The following is a 14,721-nucleotide window of genomic DNA, read 5'->3' on the forward strand; positions in this document are numbered from 1 at the left end:
TGTCGGCCATGATATTTTCTAAATGAACTGAACCAGCGAACGGACTGAACGGACTGGAAAGGGGACCGGGATGGCCGAACTGGACCCAGTGACTGAACCATCTGGATGGTGGGGTGGGCGAGGGGAAAGTGGAGAAAATTTTTTGACATGTAATCCATGATGTAATCTAAATATTTCCCAGACCTCTGGATCCCTTAAGTCTTAGAGAACTCAATGGACAGGTAACATGATCGTAGTTAATCATGTAAATGCCTAGAGTAATAACATGATTATTACTTTATAACAGTGATTTACAAGACAGAGCAATTTCCCTTTCCTTATCTTTGTAATTTATAATCACGTTGAAAATGAAATCGTTTGAATCATAAAGCTGCATCTTTTGTGTGGTTATACCATTGTCTGATAATAGACTGGGTATAGCCATTGAGTTCTATAAGACCTGGAGGGGAAATGTCAACAAAATTACTATAAATTATCAGCGCGCGGCCGCGTAGTCAAAAACATGGCGGATTTTGGTGGTCAAAGTCAGTGGAGAGACGCGGGCTCATAAAATAAAATTTTGTCGCCCACCCTGATTTGACCACCACAATTGCGAGTATAGAAAATATCAAAACTATTTATTTTCCTAACATAAACACTTTTTAAAATTTTATTTATTACATTGCCAACTTCTGTGGTTTGTGGATGCTGAAATAGCGACAGAAAAGGGAACATTTCTTGACTCCGGTAAGTAGCACAGTATTAGTTTTACCATTTTGTTTTTAACACGATACTTGAAGAGTGTTTCTACTACTAGGTTTTAATTTAAAGTTATTTTGGTCCAGTCTTGTTTGTTCTTCACTTAATCGCTCGCCAGACGTGTCGAAGCTGTCAATTTTTATCGAGTTTTGCATCCATCTTGTATCATGATCAAGGCATTAAGCTAAATTCTCGTGATCAAGGCATCAAGCTAAACTCTCCTGATTTGAATTGAGTTTACCTCCCACAAATGGGGCATAATTTGTTCATGTTTTTTTTGAAAAGATGAAGGGAAAGTTTACAACAGAGTTGTGTTGAAATTGAATGCAGTGCCATGCAAAATTAATGAGAACTATGGTATATGTTGTATAATAAAAATAACTATTAAACTGTTTGCCTGCTCAATTTGACTGACTGTATAGTGTAGACAATTATAATGGGATTGGAAAGTTGGATTTATGCAAACAGTTTTAAAGTACTACTTAGCATTTCTGTAAATGAAGTGCTTATTGTTATAGTAAACAGCTTACTACTTCAAAACCAAGATAAAAGTAGTGTGTTGAGCAATGTGCTAAGATTTGTTGCATAATATGATTATATCATTAATATGCATGAAAAATTAAACATATTATTGTCTCATCTCATCAAATCCATACTTGGTATGATTCCAGGTGATCCACAAATTCACATTGGATGCATTGGCTACAATGAAGTTGAATGTAGAAGAAGCAAAAATAGATGGCAAAGAAATTCTTTGTGTCTTATGAAGAATTAGTAGAAATCAATAAAAAGAATTCTTTTAACAAATTGTAAACAAATTTAAATTTGCTGATGGTCAAGCTACCTAGTCAAAGAAGCAAAGTCTGTCTTCAACATGTGACCTTTCCAATTATGCTTAGTTTCTTTGTACAAAATACTATTTTCGAGAAACTTGATTTGTAAGTCTTTCATTAATATTTTTTTTACCAAGAGATAAAAGGAACTAATTCAAAGGCTTGATGTAAAATACAAAGATTTAACAAGTTGTTTATCATTTAATTCCCAAATGTTAGTTTGTACATATAAATAATTAGTATTGGTAGCCGTACGTTGTTCAAGCAAAACAGAAGAGTAGTAGTGCTCGAAGGGGTTAGCATTTTTGAAAAATTATATCTTGTTCTTGACATATTACACAATTCCAAAAGACTGTACGTAATACACAATAATATCTATAGAACTTGATAAATTTCTTCACCTACACTGTCAATTAACTATTTTGCCTTCATGCAGCAATAGACAGAGTGTTTTTGTCAGAGAAACCGATGCACTTTAGTTTCCAAGTTTGTAATTTCAATGGAAAATTAATGTAGTTCTGTTCAGTAATAGATCCAAGATTCTGCCAAGCTGTTTACAAAGTACAAATTACCAAGCAACAGTATCATGGTGTTTTGATTTTTTTTCTTTTTTGTAGCTCTTCTAGTTCAACATACTTTCTTTATGAGTTTTCAGTAGATTTATCAGGTAATGACAATACACTTATGACTTATGACACTTATCAATGGTAAATTTTCAGTTGACTTATGTCGTAGGACTGAAGCAAACATTTTATCGCTTCCTTAGGAGCATTTTTACACAGATTTATCCATTTGAGCAAGAAAAATAGTTGCACCAAACTGTTTACAAGCAGTCAAACACACATCAAAATGATACCAATATCTGCAAAATATCGGCGTTCGTGTTCAATTGAAAAATGCACGTGCAAGAATCGAATTTGCCCCATCGTTGCAAAGGCAAGATAATTCACAGCTCATTTTCCAAGTTCAGAGGCAGTTATGATCTAGAATGAGTTTCGATGCTTAAAAAATTCGCTTAGTACCTTTCTTTTATCATTCTTTAATATCTAGACATTGTATGTTACTTTTGCCGTGACTTCATTAGCAGTGTACTGTTGTTGTAGGAACAAGACAAATTTACTAAGCTTTTTTCCTCTCTTTATTCTTATTTTCATTTCTGTTTTTATTTTTTAAAAATAATAAAATCACCACACCTTGCTGTAGCATTTGTAAATGGCCATGAATAAGAATGGTTGTTATTAACGAAAGTATCCAACATTTTTATCAGTTGCAGTCTATACCGTAGCATCAGGAATTGTGGTAATGTGGTAAACTGCCATCTGAAGTTAAAAGCACCTTTCTGTAATTCTGTTTTATTGCATACTTGAATAACAATAGCTGTTCGTTTGAATCAAATTACTCATGTCTTTTAAAGACAGGAAAGCAGATTCACTTTAATATTTTTTTTTCAACCAACAGCTTCTTAATAAGTAGGGCAGGTGGTTTTCTTTGGCAGCATCTGCCTATAAAATTAGCCATGTATGGTATAGCAATCACTTTAAATTCAGAAACAATGGAAAAGCAGTGTGCACTACTATAATCTTGATAATCATCACAGTATATATTTTGTCTACAGAAGTAATTTGTTTCAAACCAACAGCTATCGTTATATCAACATGAAACAAGGCAGCAGGGTGTTTACAGCTTCTGATGGTGGTTTATTTCATGGGAATACAATATCTGTTGCTGAATCTTAGTATACAATGCAATTGATGCACATGTTATGTCAATAACAACTATACTCACTCATTGATGAAGGCCATGTCGAAATGTATTAGCAAAGCGTGGTGATTAAATTATCTCTGCAAAATAAAAACAGAAATGAAAATAAGAATAAAGTGAGGAAGAAAGCTTAGTAAATTTGTCTTGTTCCTACAACAACAGTACCCTGCTAATGAAGTCACGGCAAAAGTAACATACAACAATGTCTAGATAATAAAAATGATATAAAAGAAAGGTATAAAACGAATTTTTTAAGCATCAAAACTCATTCCAGATCATGACTGCCTCTGAACTTGGAAAATGAGCTGTGAATTATCTTGCCTACGCAACGATGGGGCAAATACTACCGTGAAATTGGCACCACATTGGGCACAACATTCAACACAACATTCATCACAACATTCAACACCACATTCAACTAAAATTTATCATTCAAAATGATAAATCGAAAAATCGTCTTTAAAACACGTTTTCCATCAAATAAAACAGTAAAAAACAATTCTTAACTGTTTATTACTATTTTACTGTCTTAACCATCACAAAAATGTATAAAAGTCAAGAAATTGAAGAAAACACTAAGATTTATATTACAGTGTACTTTCCATTTCTCTTAATTAGCGTATAACTTAAAACTACACGGTAGAATTTTTAAACTTGGCCAGAATATAGATAATTATATTGCCTAAAATATATCCAAAATCTGGAGAGTGCACAAAATATAAATGATAGAAAACATCTACAAAGTCGGATGACACGAATACGCGTAATATAATATTATATAATTAACTTCCTATATCAAGGTATTTTTGCAAACAAAGGCCTGTAAATAAAAAACTGCACGGTGGAATTTTTTTAAACTTGGCCATATTGTAGATATTTTTATTGTCTATAACATATCCAAAATCTGGAGAGTGCACAAAAAAATAAGTTGTAGAAAATCATCGGCAAAGTCAGATGACACGAATGCGCGTAATATAATCTTGCATAAATAAGTTAAGAATTCCGGTTCTTTAACAAACAAAGACCTATAAATAAAAAACTACACGGTAGAATTTTTTTAAACTTGGCCATACTGTTGATATGTTTATTCTCTATAATATATCCAAAATCTGGAGAGTGCACAAAAATAAGTTGTAGAAAATCATCGGCAAAGTCGGATGACACGAATACGCGTAATAATATTTAATAATTAACTTCCTATATCAAGGTATCTTTGCAAACAAAGGCCTGTAAATAAAAAACTACACGGTAGAATTTTTTTAAACTCGGCCATATTGTAGATATTTTTATTGTCTATAACATATCCAAAATCTGGAGGGTGCACAAAAATATAGAAGCAATAGTATTCCTTGAGAATAAACCGTGAAGTTGGCACCACATTCGACAAACAGCTTTATAGCTAAAAAACTACACGGTAGAATTTTTTTAAACTCAAGTATATTATAGAATTTTATATTGTCTAAAATATATCCAAAATTTGGAAAGTGCACAAAAATATAAATGATAGAAAACATCGGCAAAGTTGGATGACTCAAATGCGCGTAATATAATCTTGCATAAATAAGTTAAAATTCGGTTCTTTAACAAACAAAGACCTATAAATAAAAAACTACACGGTAGAATTTTTTTAAACTTGGCCATATTGTAGATATTTTTATTGTCTATCATATATCCGAAATCTGGAGAGTGCACAAAAAAACAAGTTGTAGAAAATCATCGGCAAAGTCGGATGACACGAATGCGCGTAATATAATCTTTAATAATTAACTTCCTATATCAAGGTATCTTTGCAAACAAAGGCCTGTAAATAAAAAACTACACGGTAGAATTTTTTTAAACTTGGCCATACTGTTGATATGTTTATTCTCTATAATATATCCAAAATCTGGAGAGTGCACAAAAAAATAAGTTGTAGAAAATCATCGGCAAAGTCGGATGACACGAATGCGCGTAATATAATCTTTAATAATTAACTTCCTATATCAAGGTATCTTTGCAAACAAAGGCCTGTAAATAAAAAACTACACGGTAGATTGTTTTTAAATATATCCAAAATCTAGAGAGTGAACAAAAAATTATTAATACAATTCACTTTTTACTAAATTGTTTAAAAGTATTAAACTCTAGTTGTTAGTACCAAATTAATTATGCAGTGACGTAACAGTGCTGGTTATTTTTTTTGAAAATTTGTTCTAGTTGCTCATCGCTTTAATTTTTTCAAAATTTAGTGAATCTAGTGAAGTAAATGACTTGTTTTTGAGTAGTCGTGACCAAATATTACTTTTATCCAGGACCTTTACGTCACGGTATAATTAGACATGTGCATTATTTATATTGTATTTTTTACAGACTTACTAGAAAATTACTTTACTTTATTGTCTTATAATTAAAAATCGGCTATTATTTTCCACAGTATTTTTTTTTCTATCGCATTTTTTTACGTTGTTGACACGATCAGAATATCGATTAATAATTTCAATTTTTCTGAAAATGTTCCTCTTGCATTCTGAACTTATATGAAGTTACTTTTCTTCGACGATTAATAGAGAATTGAACGTTATTTTTGGCAGATTTCAGTTACTACGCTCTTGCCCGTTTCCGCTTTCTTAACACGTCACTTGTAGCTAAATAGAAATGCAGTTATTAATAGATGATTTAGTATTCTCAATGTATTCTCACAGGTTTATAATGCTTTAGTATATATTTTTTACAATTACAAATCAACACTTACAGTTTATCAGCACAAGTCCTCATTTTTGTCTTCCACAGTATGTTTTTGTTGATTTTGAAGAATTTAATTGTGTTAACAACGGTTACAATTGGAATATCCATGGAGAGATTTTTTTCTGAAAATGTTATTTATGTATACTGAAAGTAAATCAAAATACGTTATTGCAATAATTGTTAGAGAATTGAATTTGGTTTTCGGCAGATTTTAGCAATTACGTACTTGGCTAAATTAATGTGCTTTTACAGGTACATACCAGTAGTTTGAGGCACAAGTGAAGCGGCTATTTTGTGCTGATCATGACATCAACGAACGTCGAAATCTGAAAAGATTTTACCATAAGACGTTTGTTAAATAACTGAGCGTGATTTAAACATTCGTTACGAATACGTACTTTGCTTATTTTTGCTTCTCCAATCGATGCTTGCATTTCAATGGTCAGAATACACACAATGCATATGTAATCAGCAGAAACGCGATTCCTCTATTCCAGTTTCTAGGCGAAGTGCCAAGTAAAACGTTCTTTCCATTCATTTAGAATTTATAATTACAATTTTTTTGTGCTTTTCATTGATTTTAAGTGAATGGCAATAACATGTTCATTTTCACAACGCTGAAAGGAAAGCTGTGTTGAATTTTTTTATTTATTTCGCATGCAATAAAATATGGCTGCCGATGGCCTATATTGAATATATCTATATGTTATTTACATAAATTTTACCAAAAATTACTACATTCTACGGTGTGATGTTAGACTCAACTTCGTGATTGGTAAAAATTTTAGTCTTCAGAAATTGAGCACTAACATATATTTTGACTTTTGGATGTGCTACTGTTTGTCATACAAAAGCAATGACTTTTAGCGAGATAGTTGTTTAGCCATCTGCGCGTTTAAAAATCAATTTTAAAGTAGCCACACTATTTCTTGTCATTTTTTCGTTAGAGGCATTTTGTGCCTTAAATGGTACATGCGTGGATAAAAAATCGCTTTGTGATGAATTTGTTGAGAGAGAAATACGGGCATTGCATATTAAGTCTTTATTGAAAAACTGCATGCCGTATTTCTCTCATTGTTCTTGAAAAATGGGTTAAGATTTGAGAACAGGGCCGAAACTAGAACGTTAAAGATCGCTAACAAACAAAATCAGTCGGACAGACCTGAATATATGAATGTTCACCAGCGCACACCCCCCCCCCCAATCGACGTTCTAGTTTCGGCCCAGTTTGAAAATTCCTAACTATGCTGCGACAGGGCGTTCTCTCAGTTTGAAAAACATCAAACATTAATAAAGCAGCAACAGCGCCAAATGAAATTGCGAGAATTTTCCAAATTTAGTGGGAAAGTTCTCGTTATTTCAAAACAAGTCGCTCACGTTGCGCATTCCTCGTAAGCTGCTAGTCGCGCATTGTAATTCTTACAGTGACTGATTCCACACATCACTTTTTCTTTGCTACAAAACTTTTTTCAATGTCGTTTTTCAATTCACGTATTACTTCCTTTTCATTGTAATTAATAGCTCTTTCTATGCACTCCACATTGCAAGAGCATGTAATTGCTGTTTTCAATGTCATCTCTAGTTGAGACGAAGCATGTGTATGTACCCTTAGTATTTGGTGTTAACTTAAACTTATGTATTTGCTGACGACTTACCACTTCAGATTTATGTCGCCAAATGATTTTTTTTCCTTTTGCTAAAGTACTGCAGTACAATAAAACTTCACCTTCAACATATTGTCGGTAGACTTCGGCAGTGATACACCGATCTTTGTGCCTAATTTTCTGTAAATTTCATTCAGTGTGTTGTCTTTCCTACCAATCAGTAACTCTCCGGCAATTTTGTTTCAGATGACAGTTATATCTTTTCTACATGGGTTGTAAAACGCAGGCCCTAACAGATAACTGCAATACATTAAAACATACACCCCACAACTGAAAGAATCTTGCTGGTAGTTGAATGATTTCTCCCAAATTACCTTAAAATTCTCAACTAAAATACGATTATTTATGGTAACCTCGCATTTCCTTCGCCATTTGAGTACAGCAGCAAAGAAGAACTTGATCAGTTTTACGGCTGTCTCGTTTTGCATCCCCTGTTTCAATGGGTCGTAGTAATGGATAGAGGTCTTGCAAATATCAATGATCATCACAGTCCAATGACCACATTCGTTGTCGTTTATCGGAATGATGATGTAGTTATATGTTTTGAGTTTGTAATCACTTTTTTTTTCAAACATCATTTTTGCTAACTTCTTTTCATCAGCGTGTTTTACCACACAATGATAAAGCCTGGAATAGAAAAGTATGTCGAATGTGAGTACACGGTTTCCATTCTCACGTGCACCATTGATAATCAAATGAGTGTAAGCATTTATTATCTTATCATTCAACCACCCAGTATGTTTTACTGAATAAGTCTGGTTTAATAGTGGTTGCTCTAGTGTAGTCTTCACCTTTAAGTTCGTACCCGTGAGTTGCGTTTAAACAAATTGTTTTATTCTTATTGAGAACGTCGTAAAGTTGTTGAATTTCCTTCCAGCGTACTTCATTACTTTGTTTTCCTGGTACATCATATTTATAATTAGGTGACTCATTTTCGTGCTGAACATTAGCCTTTTCCTCGAATGTCTCATTACAATTCCCTGTTTCATCACCTTTTTCAAACTCATCTAATCCACAACCAGAACTTATCTGCGAAAATAGAGTTAAGCCGTTTCCAACTTTTGTGAAAAAAGTTAAATATACTGTTTGTTGCGCTAGCAATTGCCACTCGCAAGTCACGTCACTACATCTGGTATCATCAATATGCAAAACTTTATTGTCATTAAAATGAGAGCAGTATAATGACCACTTTGTATTCGCGAACCATGATGAAGCACAAGCATGAAGGTTATAGTGGAAGGACTCTGACCCTCTTCTTAATTGATTTGGTAAATTTAAGATTTACCTGATTTTTGCAAATACGTCCATCAGCAAATATGAATCTGCGAAACATATAACCAATGTTTCCGGAAGAAAAATGAACTTTCGGTGTTGGAAATGATTTGTTTCTGATTTACACAAGCTGCAACAGGCATGTACTGTGTCCTCCAAGCAATTTTTAATTGCCTTTTCTAAATCATCTATGCCGTTGCGTGGAGATACAATTAATGAAGTTTGTGTTTCGGGCATTCTATCTTCGAAATTACCACAGGACATGCATGTTTTCCTGGTTTGAGTGCCAATGTTGAATGCTTCGCCCATGGCCGTTTCCTTTATGATGAGACACAACCTTGTGAACGCTTCCTGTATGTCACATTGCTTGCCCAATGAAAAATTGAGTTCTTCTGTAAACGCGTTGAGGAAGACAGATGGATAAAAACTTGATCCCCTGCTACAATGCATCTCTTTGATGCTTTTTCTCAATGCATTTGAAAGAGCACAATCAATTTGTTCTTTAACGTTTTATTCTGTTTTATTTAAGAAAATACGTCTGATGGGCAAGACATACAAACATTGCAAAGAGCATTAACCCAACAAGAATTTCTTTTGTTGATTAAACCACAGAATTTCTTACTTTGTTCTAGCTGTTTCAGGTCATTTTCTTTTGTTAAGTTGTGAATTACTACCTCCTTGCGACATTGTTGTTCTTTTGGCATTATTTTTCTCTTCGATGTTTTTTGTGCCGCATTTGTCCATTCCTTTCCACATCCATTTGGTCCATTTTTGATCTCCTGCTCTCTTTCGCTTTTGACAAACGTTTCTTGCGCTTTATTTTAGTTTCTTTTTCTTGACATGGATCAAGGTGTGCTTTGTTACGCGTTTTGTCCTTCTTTATCACCTGACCATCTTCATGTTTATTTTCTGCTAAATCGTCAATTTTCATCTTCGTAACTGCCACTTTGGAATAGGTACTATCTGCTTCGTTCTGTTTGTACGTCATATCACTCATAAACTTTCTTTTACCTGGTGAACTTCGCATCAATGTTGCATCTCTGTCTGTTTTATCAAGTAGCGTTTTGCTTTTGCTTTTATTTTTTCTTTAAATCTGGAGTTACACTCAGTGGAATTGATGGTGATTGTTGATACCTTCCAAGCTTTGGATTCTGCTTAGGAGTTTCCGGATCTTTCTTACCCCATGTCTCTTGACTTGTGTGATATGTCATTTCTGGCAAATCACTATCAGATTCATTGTTGCTCTCAGCGATATTCTTTGTCCTCTTTTCATACCTTCTCTTTTTCTGTTTTTTCAAGTAAACATGCAATCGATCACCATAATTTCGCTCACGACGTCGTATGCGCTCATAATTTTGCAGTACAAATACGTCAGCTCTTAACCGTCTTTTTCCAGGGAAGTCTTCCTGTTTGAGATTTCGCATGGCTCCTTCTATGTAGCCTTCAGTCTTAGCGTTTGCCGATGTGAACGACAAAAACCTACAAGAGCTACTTTGTTGAATTCCTCCGTTCTCCCCGTAGCGTTTCATATCTCCTAATAAAACACCAGACCACAATGCCATCTCACTCAAATACTTTGTAATGAAGCAGAGAAATTTGGGACAATAGCAACGATTCTCATTTCCTGGTGCTTTGCAGGAATTTTCTGAATCCTTCTCAACACATCCTTTAACTTTCCCAACGATGGTAGAAAACAAATCGACAAAAGGGTTTGAAGATGGGATCACTACACTATCCTCACAGTCGCTGTAATCCAAAGTGGTGTGATTGCTTTCCTTCTGGAATTCGGAAATGTTTACAGAACATAATTTGTCCATGTTTTGGATGCGTGCATTAACTCTTGCATATGCGTTCCTTAACATCTTTGTTTGCTTCTTGCTGCATAAGCATATAATAATGTCTTCTAAAGTCGTTTGAAATTCGTGTAGAGTCCTGGCATTCACAAGCAAGGACATGGCGTACATGTTGAAACGATACCAATTTTCTTCTTTCTCCTTAAGTTCGTCTACAGGCCGTACAAATTTTTCGGCAGAATCCAATTTTTTGAGATACCTGTGAACAATGTGCATGAAGTGACTACATCCAACATGAGGTACTGTAAGAGATAAATCATTGTCAAGACTTCTTCCATTGACTATCCTGAAAGCTCTCTTGAAGAATGCAGCCATTGATTCGTTATTGAATTCCTGCAAAACTGCCATTAATAAAGCCCTTGAATAGTCAGTGTTTACCTGCCTTGGAGATGATAGATGCCCTCTATATAACTTTGACTCATCTCGCCGAAATCTTTCTAAAAATGAGCGAATATTTCCTGTTGTATGATCCGAAGTAATCATTTCTGCGACTGGAAACGATGGTTCATTTTCTACTGGATGGCGTATTACTAATGCATAATAAAGGACGCGCTTCCCGTTGTGATCAGCAACTAATGTTCCTGTTGCGTCAAGATAAGAAATATCATCCTTGCACCTATCGTGCCACAAACGCACTTGATTCTCTATCCACATGTGAACGATGAGAGGATACATTGCAATAGTATGTACGAAACCATCGTGGGCTTTTGATGGTGGAAATTCGCGTGCAATTTCCTTTTCAACAAGCGTTCTTCTTATTTTTTCCAGAGAGCATGAAAGGTCTTTATCTTGTTGCAACAACTGTTTTCCTTCACTTGCAATTTTTCTCATGGTTTCAGGTTTATTGCCACAGCCTGTTCTATTTCCAGATGCCATTGCATCAGGGAAAACATCCAGTTTTCTCTTCTGATACATAACGGATGGCTTAAGAAGGCCACTGCAGAATTCTTCCTTGAGTTGAGCGCGTTCTTCTCCTTTAATGGGACGAGATTTTCTTTCACCATTTGTATGTTTGATGCTACCAGTGTATTTCACATGAACAATTTTTTGAGGAAAATCATCTTTGCTCATTGCGAGAGTAAAGCGGCACGAACAGTTTTCAAATATACATCGACCATTAGCTTTGAAATAGATTTTGTAACGTCGCTTTCGTGAGTTTTGTTTCTGAACATAATGCCTGTCGAAGATGAAACTGCAAAATGGATTAGATAGTTGCAGGTGTCCGGCAATTATCTTAGTCCAATTGTTTTGAAGGCGATTCGGTGATACATACGTGGGTACCATCTGCGACCATTCATCCTGACTTAGTGTAAACGATGCTTCTGATGGACATTCGGCAGTGAAGAATGAATCAAATGTTAGTTTTGGACAATCCATCATGCGACCTAAGGTGTCATGAGGAATTGGCAAAATGTTGACAGTTGGTGGTCTTACATGAACAGCTTCTTTTGCATCAAATGGTTTTTTGTCACTCCCGTTCTCATTCCCAATGGCTTTTTTGTCTTTGGAAACATACGTCAAATCACTCCTTTTTAAGCTGTTGATGTTATAATTCTGTATTAGATCGTCGTCTCTTATTTCTCTGAGCGTTATTGATGCGTCATCTGGCATACCATCATGCTTCACATCGTCTGCCATGTCCTCGTAATTAACGTCATCTGGCATGTCATCGTAATTCACGTCATCTGATGAATAAGAGCAAACTATATTTTCTTCTTTCCAAGCACCTTCAATCTCAGCCTCTTGATTCTCCGCAGTAAATAATTCGTCATTAGTTGGAACATTTGGGCTGTTAAGTCTGCTAACTTCTTGTATGACCGTACATTCATTTTCTTCAGTCAACAAATGTGCATTGGCTCGGTTTGTTTGTTTGGAACTATTTTGCACATGTGGTACACTCTTGTTTTCATCCAGCCACTTGTTTCCTCATCCGTTTTCTTTATGCATACAGGACACATGAATGAAACACCATCAAGACAGTTACTAAAACATTCTCCATCTTCTTTATTTTTCAAGTGCTCCAAACCAACGCATCTAGGATGATAGTACTTCATGCATCCTACCTTCTCAAAATTACACACTAAATACCAGCCAGTGTCTTCTCGTTGGCAAAAGCAATAAACAGCTTGTTCGTTGCAGTTCGAGTGTACACTTTGGGGCACGACGCTGCCTAGTAGAAACACGAATATGACTAGAGGGTGTTGCACATGCTGACTTTTTATCTTGGAGAACAGTTTCCAACGTCTTCACTTCTACTTGCATATTTTCGTCTTTCTTAACTTGTATTCTTGCAGACTTATCATTCTCCCTAAACATGTCAATGGTGTAAAGTCATTTGTGTCAATAAATACGTTCTTATCACCTGATATAGGAGCTTTTTCTGCATCTCCTTTTTCCGTTTCTCTTGTGACTGCATACGACTTCCCGGAATGCTAGAGCCAACAACCTACAAATATATAAAGATTATGACAGGAGTTTTACAATTGACTTGCGTTCTTTATTTTCATGCCTTGCTTGCAAATTAGCTTTGACAATAATAGAAGAAAAAATCTGCTCAGTTTATTGCTCCATAGGACTTTTTCTTGTCCCGATCTCCAATTTTCACTGAATGGGGTGTCTACAAATTTGCAAACGACCGTGCATTAGCTGTAAGAAGGCTTCTGTCAACAAATTTTAAAAAAACCCTCACGAACAGATATGTGCATTTAACAACGTTTTACGTAATGCGGTTAAACATATTTTTTAGCTTCATTTAATCACATGGCTTTATTAGAAAAGGAAGATTTTAGACGTTTTCCTCGTTTCATTATCGCAAAACGTTTGTTTATTCAAATGAAGTCTTTACTGTTAGCTATGTCATTCAAACAATCACTCATGTACGAAGTAAATTAAGTTCAAAATGTTTTCTTGATGAAGATAAAACAGACTATTGAAATGAAATCAACTGAGGTCAAATTAAAGTCCGAAAAAATACAAATTATTTATGAACGCGGGAGAAACACGAGTGATGACGAATGATGACGACAAAGATTTTTTGGCTTCAATTTTTGCTTTCAGGCATCATTGCAGTTGTTTAAATATTGAGTTCACTGTTTGCATGCACAATCGAGATTGCATCGTCATTGTAAAATAAGGGTTAATTACACAAAGAATGTATTAATGTCTTATTCACAATAATTTACCTCCTTTTTAGCGATGTTTGTTTGCCTTTGCTGTTCACTCTCGTATGCATTTTGAAACCCTCCCCAATTTCGTCGCCACATCATATAGAGGTATTTGCGTGAATTTGCTAGATTTGGATGTCCACACTCTTCCAAAACTTTAGCCCAAAAACCATCAATTTTCCACCACTTACATGCATGTATGTTGGCACAATTCAACGATACCATTATGGATGCAATTTCCTTAATCTTCTCCTTTAGAGGAAAACATCCTGCGACTTTTGCTTTTTGAAATCGTGTCTATAAATAGATAAAAAAGTGTCCATAACGATTCATTCAAATAAACGCAAATTACGCAGAAAAGAGAAATTGTTACATACCGACATTTTTATAAACGCAATGCAGTTAAAAAATTCTGTAGTGTGTGAATGCTACCTTAGGAAATGCAAATTGAAATAAAGTGAGTAAATCATAACGGTTTTGTTAATTCGGTGCCAAAAAATCAAAAAAGGCCCACTGCTCACCTGTTCAAAAAAGTATGGTTATCAGCAATGTAACTTTCAAAAGTTAACTACAACCGATGAAATGCTTTTGAATATACTTCAATTAATGAAATATGGAGCTGTTATTGTTCTATTGAGATATGCAAATCATCCAAAAATAGCAGTGCCGTCATTGACTTGTTGTTGTCATCTCGTCTTAAATTCCTAACAAC

The 14,721-nt window shown here is 34.8% G+C and overlaps 1 long non-coding RNA gene across 2 annotated transcripts; it reads right to left on the reverse strand.

Moving 5' to 3' along the window:
- Nucleotides 1-5,772: 5,772 nt before the first annotated feature.
- Nucleotides 5,773-6,997, reverse strand: LOC124444126. 2 transcript variants are annotated; one of them, XR_006947844.1, is made up of 4 exons: nt 6,455-6,997; nt 6,317-6,382; nt 6,064-6,178; nt 5,773-5,956 (listed from the first exon to the last, which is right to left on the reverse strand). It is a non-coding gene; the product is annotated as an uncharacterized LOC124444126 (long non-coding RNA). The 2 variants fall into 2 exon arrangements; XR_006947843.1 differs by having other exon boundaries at nt 6,064-6,200.
- Between the last annotated feature and the right edge of the window lie 7,724 nt (nt 6,998-14,721).

The sequence above is a fragment of the Xenia sp. Carnegie-2017 genome, unplaced genomic scaffold (assembly GCF_021976095.1).
Source record: "Xenia sp. Carnegie-2017 unplaced genomic scaffold, XeniaSp_v1 HiC_scaffold_21, whole genome shotgun sequence".
Taxonomy (NCBI): Eukaryota; Metazoa; Cnidaria; class Anthozoa; order Malacalcyonacea; family Xeniidae; genus Xenia; species Xenia sp. Carnegie-2017.